We start from the raw sequence: 11,187 nt of genomic DNA, 5'->3' as shown, positions 1-11,187 counted from the left end.
GGCAAAAAAGGATTTTGTGCTGAAGAGAACCTAGTACACGTGCAAGTAAAGAGAAGGTAAAAAACATTGTGAGTGAAATTATGAGATATCTATAGGAGATGTGAAATTGAAATAGCTTCCTCCGAAAAAAAAGAGCGGTTTAAAATGAAGGGTCCAATCATGCACACGTGTCGCGTGTTACATGGATAGAAAATAATGAAGTGATGGATGGCGGTTGAAAGGATAGTTTATTCTTTGTAAGTATGCTGACAGACATCAAATAGAAAATCTTTCATTAAAAGCACTTCACCAACCACCCTTGTTTCCTTTTCACATTTTTTAGTTTTGTATTTGGCTAAAGACTAACATTTCTTTTCTTCTAAGAACTAGTTGAGTTCGACATCATGTCCAATACTTGCGCATAATATCGAATTGGGGGGACATAATGATACGTATACTCGAATATCTCGCATAGCGCATCACATGTGGTGACCACATGTCAAATAAAGGCTAACCATATGTTTAAACTAACATATGCGATGTATGCAATGGCGCGCATGCACACAAGACAAGGCGTATGGCGCCATCAGAGGCAGACAAGAACTGACACAAAATATGTATAATGTTAAGATTTAGGAGTTTATAACTACCTTTAGTGATTTGATTCTTGATTAAGAATACTAATAGTGAAGTGTAAGTACAAAGATGATAATGGAGAAAAGAAAGAAACACTTTGTAAGTGTGAGAAATGGTGCAAGTTTAATTCTTGCATTAATAGCTATTTATAGCAAAAATATCACAAGTTTAGGTAATACAATAATATTACTTTTGTGTATCAATAATTGACTATCCACATATATATATATATATAAATATATATATATATATATATATATATATATATATATATATATATATATATATATATATATATATATATATATATATATATATATATATTCTATATTATAACACTCCCTCTTGGATATCAATTTTATTTGTTTAAGATCAACTATAAGTTACTGCCTCGTTAAAAACCTTGATATCGAAAACCCAGTGGGAAAAAATTTTAGCTAAGGGAAAAAGAGTGCAGCATGGAGTTGAATCCCCCTTAAGTAGACATCGCTTCAGCTGTTACATCTTTTGAACATATCTCATGCCAATGTTATGAACATGTGTTCTGAAAATAGAAGTTGGAAGTGCTTTCGTGAAAAGATCAGCAGAGTTTTTGCTGGATTGAACATATCTCATTTCAATCTGGTTGTCTTTAATGAGATTTTACGTGTATGAGAAGAATCTAGAAGGTATGTGTTTTTGTTCGGTTACTTTTGATATACCCTTCTTTCATCTGTGCTATGCAAGCTGCATTATCTTCATAGATAGTTGTTACACTTTTATCGCGTTCTAGTCCACAAGTATCAGTAATGAGTTGTGTCATTGATCTCAACCAAAAACATTCCCGAGTAGCTTCATGTAATGCAATCACTTCGGCATGATTTGATGATGTTGCAACAAGTGTTTGTTTTTGAGAATGCCATGATATTGCAGTACCTCCATTTAGGAATACATATCCATTTTGAGATTTAGCTTTATGTGGATCAGATAAATAACCTGCATCTACATAACTAACCAAATCTTGTTTTGATTCATTATAATAAAATAATTCTAAATCAGTAGTTCCTCGAAGGTATCGAAATATGTGTTTGATCTCATTCCAGTGTCTTTTGGTAGGAGCAGAGCTGAACCTTGCCAACAAATTAACTGCAAAAGAAATATCAGGTCTTGTACAATTTGTAAGATACATAAGAGCTCCAATTGCACTAAGATATGGTACTTCTGATCCAAGAATATCTTTATGATCTTCACATGGACGAAATGGATCAGCTTCAACATTGAGTGATCTAACAACCATAGAATTACTTAATGGCTTTGCCTTTTCCATATTGAAACGTTTCAAATTCTTTTCAGTATATGTTGTTTGATGTAAAACTAAACCATTAGGCATATGCTCAATTTGTAAACGAATGCAATGTAGCGACCCGACAAAATCGTCATTCACGGCGCCGTTAACTTAGGTCCCGTAACGTGGTCATAGTCCCTATATGAGACGCGTTTGACCAAAATTATGTCGCATTCATTTGAAACGTATAAGACTTACAAAGTTTAGTTTACCAAACGGTTCGACAACAAGTTTAAGTTTACAAAAGTTATAAATTATAAATGAAATAACTCGCGACATAATTAGTTTAAAATCACGATTGCTATCAATAGCGTAAGTATGTAAACAATATGTTTGAATCCAAAGGTGCTATCACTAGCGTATGTATGTATGTATGTATGTATGTATGTATGTATGTATGTATGTATGTATGTATGTATGCATGCATGCTTGACTCCAAGCAAGTAATCAAAGTGTATGCATGTATGCTTGACCCCAAGCAAGTATGAGTGTATGCGGAAGCATGTATCAAATAGCCATTCATGAACCTGAGAAACATATAGAAAACTGTCAACGAAAAACGTTGGTGAAATCATAGGTGTTTGTAAACGTTGTTTTAGAACCACAAGATTTTGTATTTCCATAACGTTGATTATCTAAATCGTTTGCATTCCAAAAGTATGTTCGCGAGCACCCAATTATCAAGACTTAACTATTTTGCACCCTATTGCGTAGTGTTAGAACATACACTAAACTCGAAAATATATTTCATCCGTTAACGGTAGCGAACCTTCCGAATGAGGCTCGTCAAGCCCATGTGATCACATAATATAAGTTCTCACTTACACCCTGTAAGTGTAACTAATGATAATCGAATTGAGGCTTTTTGTTCTAACTCGATGTGGAATATTTGTTTTCGTACTTGTGTTCAAAGTATAAAGCATGTAGTATAAAACTGTATATGTGTAACATCCCGCCTTTTTCCGTTTACTTTTCCGTTTAACTATTTAAATTCCGTTATATGTTTATAACATCTCCCATTGATACGCGTTTTAAAAATATCTCGTTTAGGTAATTCACGCACCCGCAACCGAACTCGAGGGACTAGTTTCGCCAAAGATCCAAAGAGGTGACTAGCATTTGACTAGTCAACCCCACCTCCTTTCTTTTTCATTTTCATTTTCCTTTTCTTTCACTACTTCTCCATTTTCTTTCAATTATCCATTTCAAAGAATCATCATCTAAATCCAAGCTAGCGGGTATCTTGCAAAACAAATTACATATTTGGAATCCTTGCAACTTACTCTTCGATTCTATACCGATTTCATCAAGTTTGGGTAACTTTCTAAAATCACTAGATTTTGTGTTCTTGATGTTTTTAACTTATAAAGTTGTTAATTAGTGTCTATGGCTCAAGTCTAACATGAATATATGATTTATATGTTCGATTTGGTTATTTGAAGTAACTAGCATGAACATAAACTTTGGTGTGTTTGATTTGGTGATTTGGTTGTTTGGATGATGTTAAATGTTATAAATGCATGTATTAAATATGTTCCAAACATCACTAGCTTCAATTTGATGTGTAGGTTGTTTTAGAAAACTTCATAAACGTGATTAGTGATTTTGATGTTATTGGTTAGGGTTTGATAGAATTGAATGTGAACATTTGATGTATTGAATGCCATGAATTGTTGTTAGTAAGTAGTTAGTTGTATTGTATGCTTGATTACCTACGAAACGGTGCGTTATATGGATGCATTTAATTCCCAAATCCTATTTTGTGCATTTATGAACTTGAGCATTTATGGTGAACATTAATTGATCATTTATTTTGGAAAGCTGATTGTTACAAATGATGTTTTTGGTTAGTGAAATGTATTTAGTTGTGTTTTTGTCAAATTACCTTTCTAACTATATAAGATACGAGTTCTAAGTGTTCACGGTTTGTGTTTTATGTTTTTTGAATTTTGGGTTGAGACTTAGAAAACTGAAACTGGCCAGGTACCAGCTCGCGTGTTATGCCACGGCGCGGCCAGCCTTTGTCGCGGCACGACATAAGGCGTGTCCAGCCTCTGACCACCTTGTCAATTATATGAAAAATGTTTGGCACGCTATGGACCTCCGATTCACATGTAACTTGTTCTAACGTGCTTATATATGAATAAAAACCTCAGAAAAATAGTTCGGGACCCGACCCGAACGTGTTTACTTTTTCGTTGACTTTGACCGACCAAAGTTTGACTTTTTGTCAAACTTAACCAAATGATTATGCAATCTTTCTAACTTGTTTCTATACTTGTATCTTGCGTGAAACCTGGACAATTTGATTCACATGCTGCATAATCGAGTCGTAACGAGCCATAGGACTAATTGAACATCTTTGACCTATCGCGTTTATCGATATTGATACGACCTATTTGTTTAGGTCAAGACTAGCATTATTCTTTGCACACGTTACTTTGTGAAGTACTTTTCATACGTGCACTCAAGGTGAGATCATAGCCCCACTTTTCAAATACTTTTATACTTTTAAAATCGTGGGATGAGAAAACATATACATTACATACTTATATATACTTTTCACATGTATATATATACATTTCATACTATTATACTTTGAATACTATACGAAAGCAAAGATACATACGAGTTAGAACGAAAATCCTCAAGTCCAATTATCATTAGTTACACTTGTAGGGTGTAAGCGAGAAATTATATTGTGTAGCCATGCGGGTTTGACGAACCCTCATTCAGATGAATGAAACGTACTTTCGATGTATAGTGTAGGTTCTAACAATATTATGCAGAGGTAAGATTCAGTTAAGCTTGATAATTGGGTGCTCGTGATACAAACACATCTTTTGAGATGTATACGCTTGATAAACGATTTATACTAAACCTTGTGATACAAATATACTTTATGCATACAACTATGATTTCACCAACGTTCTCGTTGACAGATTCTTTTATGTTTTTCACAGGTCCTTGAATGCTTAATGATACATGCTTCCGCTCATTACTTTTGATACTTGCTTGGATGTCGAGTATACATGCATACGTGGAGCGTCTTTTGACTACTTTCAAATTGTGCCGCATATGTTTCATTTGTACTTTAAACTTTGTTATGTAACTAGTTGTCGAACTATTTTTGTAAACCTTGAAACATCTCTACTTTTGAAATGAATGCGACATACTTTTGGTCAAACGTTGTTTTAAAGACTTATGACCATGTAACGGGACCTAAGTAGATGGTGCCATCAATGATGATTTTGTCGGGTCGCTACAGATGGTATCAGAGCATTGGTTGTAGGGATTTAGAGTTCATTGGTGTCGACCCCGAGTCATAGGGTACATTGGTGAGTCTAGACTACAACCGGCATATAGACTTGAAGTAGGAATTACTTGACTACTTGTGCATTTATACTCGAACTCTCATACTCATATATATTCTTATTCTATCTTAATCTCACGTTGTTTAAGTTGATTGACACGCCACCTTGACTATATGAAGTAATGTCGAATGCACATATGAATTAGGGTAATATAATTTCCGGGATTATATTATGGTGACTCATATGAACGTTCCGACATTATGACGTAAAGAATTTAAGGCGAGTCAAGGAAAATTTTCTCTCTATCTTTATTCCATATCACGGTTAGTATTATTTAGAATACTAACCAACGGTATTCTTTTGTTTTGAAAGAACAATGCCTCCTCGTCGTGTGCCACGCCGTGAAACTCCCGAACAAGCACTACAACGAATGGTGGCCACCGCCGTAGAGGCGGCCATGGCCGGTCACTCCACCAACAACGACAACCACAACAACAACAACCAAGGAGCCGGTAACTCTAGCGAAGGGTGCTCCTACAGGGCTTTTATGGGGTGCAAACCTCACACTTATGATGGAACCGGGGGACCGGTTACACTCACTCGATGGTTCGAACAAACGGAGGTCGTCTTTAGCATAAGCGATTGTCGGGACCAAGAAAAGGTCAAATGCTCCACTCACACTTTGGCCGGTGTCGCCCTCACGTGGTGGAACACCTATGTTCAATCGGTGGGTACCGATGAAGCTCATGCCCTCTCTTGGGCCGATTAAAGGGAGAAGATGATTATTGAATACTTCCCTCGCGAAGAAACCCGAAAGCTCAAACAAGAGCTAAGAACTTTGAAGGCAGCCGGAAACGATCTCAAGGCCTATAACCAACGCTTTGCCGAGCTATCCTTGATGTGTCCTAATCTCGTGAACCCCGAATCTCAAAGGGTTGAACTCTATATGGATGGTCTTCCAAAGAGCATCAAACAAGGTGTGATGTCCTCCAAACCCACTAATCATCAAGCCGCTTTGAACATGGCCCGCCAATTGATAGAAACGGTGGATGAAGTAGTAGTACCGGCTCCTAAGGCCGAGGATAAAACGGGCGGCAACAAAAGAAAGTGGGAACCCTCTCAATCAAGCAACTACAACAACAACACCGCCAAGAAGCCTTTCACTCCCGACGGTAAGAAAGGTTATGCCAGAACTTTACCGTTTTGCAACAAGTGCCACAAACATCATTTGGGTGAATGTAGAAGGCTGTATTGCATCAAGTGTCAAAAGAGTGGCCATTTGGCCCACGAATGTAGAAACACCGCTCCCGTTGCTCAAAAGGGGCCCAATGCACCAAGACCAGGTGTTTGTTATGAATGTGCCCAACCGGGTCACTATAGAAATGCATGCCCGAAGAAGAAAGCCAACCCCAACACACACAGCCGAGCTTTCAACATCAACATCGAGGAAGCCCGAGATGATAATGAATTAGTCACGGGTACGTTTCTCCTCAACAAAACTTATGTAACTTGTTTATTCGATTCGGGTGCCGATAAGAGTTTTGTATCCAAGACTTTGACTCATTCTTTTAGCACTCCACCACTTCCACTGGATACCACTTATACCATTGAAGTGGCCAACGGGAAACTATTGAGTGCCGACACATATTACCGGGGGTGTACGTTAAACATTTTGGGTAATGAGTTTGAAATTGACTTGATACCCATGGAACTAGGAAGCTTCGATGTCATAATCGGTATGAATTGGCTAGCCAAAAAGAAATCTCACATCCTTTGTGATCTTAACACAATCTGAATTCCTATCGAGAATGGTGAACCCTTGATTGTTTATGGCGATAAGAGTTGCACCGGACTCAACCTCGTTTCATGCATTAAAGTTAGAAAACTACCCCGTAAGGGTTGTTTTGCGATCCTTGCTCACGTTAAGAAAGTCGAGTCCAATGAGAAGCACATCGATGATGTGCCAATTATTAGTGACTATTCCGATGTATTTCCTGACGAATTGCAGGGTCTTCCACCTCATCGACCGGTTGAATTCCAAATCGATCTTATTCCGGGAGCCGCACCCGTAGCATGTGCACCATATAGACTCGCTCCATTCGAAATGCAAGAATTGCAAAGTCAAATCCAAGAACTACTTGATCGTGGTTTTATCCAACCTAGCCATTCACCTTGGGGCGCTCTGATTTTGTTTGTTAAAAAGAAAGACGGATCCCTACGAATGTGCATTGATTATCGTAAACTAAACAAATTGACGGTTAAAAACCGATATCCTCTCCCTCGCATCGATGATCTCTTTGATTAACTACAAGGGTCTTGTGTATATTCGAAAATCGATCTCCGCTCGGGTTATCATCAATTAAGGGTTAAGGGGGAACATGTCTCCAAAACCGCTTTCCGAACTCGTTATGGTAGTTATGAATTCAATGTCATGCCATTTGGTCTCACTAATGCACCGGCGGTGTTCATGGATCTTATGAACCGCGTGTGCAAACCGTATCTCGACAAATTCGTTATCGAGTTCATCGATGATATTTTGGTCTATTCTAAAAACGAAGAAGAAAACGAGGAACACCTCCGACTTGTACTTGAACTTTTAAGAGAAGAACGACTCTATGCCAAATTCTCCAAGTGTGAATTTTAGTTGAAGGAAGTTCAATTTCTTGGTCACGTTGTAAGTGACCAAGGTATTAAAGTCGATCCATCGAAAATCGAAGCCATTAGTAAATGGGAAACTCCTACTACTCCTACTCACATTCGTCAATTCTTGGGTATCACCGGATACTATCGTAGATTCATCAAGGATTTCTATTTGGTTGCTCGTCCTCTAACCGCGTTAACTCACAAGGGAAAGAAATTCGTTTGGGCGACCGAACAAGAATCCACATTTCAAATCTTGAAAACGAAGCTAACCACCGCTCCTATCTTGTCACTTCCCGAAGGCAACGATGATTTTGTTGTGTATTACGACACCTCGAAACATGGTTTTGGGTGTGTGTTGATGCAACGAACGAAAGTCATTTCTTATGCTTCTCGACAACTCAAAATTCATGAACGAAACTACACGACACATGATCTCGAACTCGGAGCATTTGTCTTTGCACTTAAAATGTGGAGACACTATCTTTATGGAACCAAGAGTACCATCTTCACCGATCACAAAAGTCTCCAACACATCTTTGATCAAAAGCAACTAAACATGAGACAACGACGGTGGATTGAAACTTTAAACGATTATGATTGTGAGCTTCGTTACCATCCCGGAAAGGCAAACGTAGTGGCCGATACCTGAAGTCGAAAAGAAAGAGCGGTGCCTCTTCGTGTCCGAGCCTTAAACATCACCATCCACACATACCTTAATAGCCAAATTCGAGTAGCCCAAGATGAGGCTCTCAAGGATGAAAACGTTTCACACGAGCTCTTGAACATTCTCGTCTCTCGATTCGAAATTAGGGAGACCGGACTCCGATATTTTGCCGGAAGGATTTGGGTGCCTAGATATGGGGACCTACGAAGCCTTATTTTAGATGAAGCCCATAAGTCACGATACTCGATTCACCCCGGTGCCAATAAGATGTACCACGACCTTAAAGAACAATATTGGTGGCCGAACATCAAAAGGGACGTAGCTACTTATGTTGCCAAGTGTTTGACATGTTCCAAAGTCAAAGCCGAACACCAAAGACCGTCCGGGTTACTTCAACAACCCGAAATCCCGCAATGAAAGTGGGAAAGAATAACGATGGACTTCATCACCAAGTTACCAAAGACAACGGGCGGTTATGATACCATTTGGGTTATTGTTGATCGTCTCACTAAATCCGCACACTTTCTCACCATGAAGGAGACTAACAAAATGTAGAAACTTGCACAACTTTACATCAAGGAGATCGTATCCCAACACGGTGTACCTTTATCGATTATCTCCGACCGAGATGGCCATTTTGTTTCTAGATTTTGGCGTACCTTGCAAGAATCGTTGGGAACGCGTTTAGACATGAGCACCGCATATCACCCTCAAACCGATGGACAAAGCGAACGCACAATTCAAACCTTGGAGGACATGTTACGAGCTTGCGTGGTTGATTTTGGAAAAGCTTGGGACAAGCACTTACCTCTCGCCAAGTTCTCTTACAACAATAGTTATCACGTGAGTATTAAAGCCGCACCTTTTGAAGCGCTATATGGCCGAAAATGTCGTTCACCTCTTTGTTGGACCGAGGTAGGTGACGTGCAAATCACCGAACCCGAACTCATTCACGAAACCTCCGAGAAGATCGTACAAATCCGAGATAGGCTTCTGACGGCCCGGAGTCGTCAAAAGTGCTATACCGAAAAAAGACGCAACGACCTCGAATTTTAAGTCGGTGACTGAGTAATGTTAAAAGTCGCGCCTTGGAAAGGTGTAATCCGTTTTGGGAAACGCGGGAAGCTAAATCCAAGGTATATTGGTCCTTTTGAAATCTTGGAGCGTATTGGAACTGTTGCTTATCGTTTAGATCTTCCGCCTCAATTGAGCTCCGTTCATCCTACCTTCCATGTATCTAACTTAAAAAAGTGTCTTGCCGAACCCGATATCGTCATCCCTCTCGAGGAACTTACTATTGATGACAAACTTCATTTTATGGAGGAACCGGTTGAAATTGTGGACACCTCCGTCAAGACATTGAAACAAAGCCGAATTCCGATTGTTAAAGTCCGTTGGAACGCCAAAAGAGGACCCGAGTTTACTTGGGAAAGGCAAGATCAAATACAAAGGAAATACCCTCATCTATTCCCGGTTCCGGAAACGCAAGATTCCAAGGAAGAAACAACGACTACTACGCCTACTTAAATTTCGGGACAAAATTTCTTTTAAGGAGTAGGTAATGTAACATCCCGCCTTTTTTTGTTTACTTTTCTGTTTAACTATTTAAATTCCGTTATATGTTTATAACATCACCCGTTGATACGCGTTTTAAAAATATCTCGTTTAGGTAATTCACGCACCCGCAACCGAACTCGAGGGACTAGTTTTGCCAAAGATCCAAAGAGGTGACTAGCATTTGACTAGTCAACCCCACCTCCTTTCTTTTTCATTTTTATTTTCCTTTTCTTTCACTACTTCTCCATTTTCTTTCAATTATCCATTTCAAAGAATCATCATCTAAATCCAAGCTAGCGGGTGTCTTGCAAAACAAATTACATATTTGGAATCCTTGTAACTTCCTCTTTGATTCCATACCGATTTCATCAAGTTTGGGTAACTTTCTAAAATCACTAGATTTTGTGTTCTTGATGTTTTTAACTTATAAAGTTGTTAATTAGTGTCTATGGCTCAAGTCTAACATGAATATATGATTTATATGTTCGATTTGGTTATTTGAAGTAACTAGCATGAACATAAACTTTGGTGTGTTTGATTTGGTGATTTGGTTGTTTGGATGATGTTAAATGTTATAAATGCATGTATTAAATGTGTTCCAAACATCACTAGCTTCAATTTGATGTGTAGGTTGTTTTAGAAAACTTCATAAATATGATTAGTGATTTTGATGTTATTGGTTAGGGTTTGATAAAATTGAATGTGAACATTTAATGTATTGAATGCCATGAATTGTTGTTAGTAAGTAGTTAGTTGTATTGTATGCTTGATTACCTACGAAACGACGCGTTATATGGATGCATTTAATTCCCAAATCCTATTTTGTGCTTTTATGAACTTGAGCATTTATGGTGAACATTAATTGATCATTTATTTTGGAAAGCTGATTGTTACAAATGATGTTTTTGGTTGGTGAAATGTATTTAGTTGTGTTCTTTGTCAAATTACCTTTCTAACGATATAAGATACGAGTTCTAAGTGTTCACGGTTTGTGTTTTATGTTTGTTTGAATTTTGGGTTGAGACTTAGAAAACTGAAACTGGCCAGGTACCAGCTTGCGTGTTATGCCA

This window comes from Rutidosis leptorrhynchoides, chromosome 1 (genome assembly GCF_046630445.1).
Source record: "Rutidosis leptorrhynchoides isolate AG116_Rl617_1_P2 chromosome 1, CSIRO_AGI_Rlap_v1, whole genome shotgun sequence".
In the NCBI taxonomy this organism is placed as follows: Eukaryota; Viridiplantae; Streptophyta; class Magnoliopsida; order Asterales; family Asteraceae; genus Rutidosis; species Rutidosis leptorrhynchoides.
Note: the sequence above shows the minus strand (reverse complement) of the source record.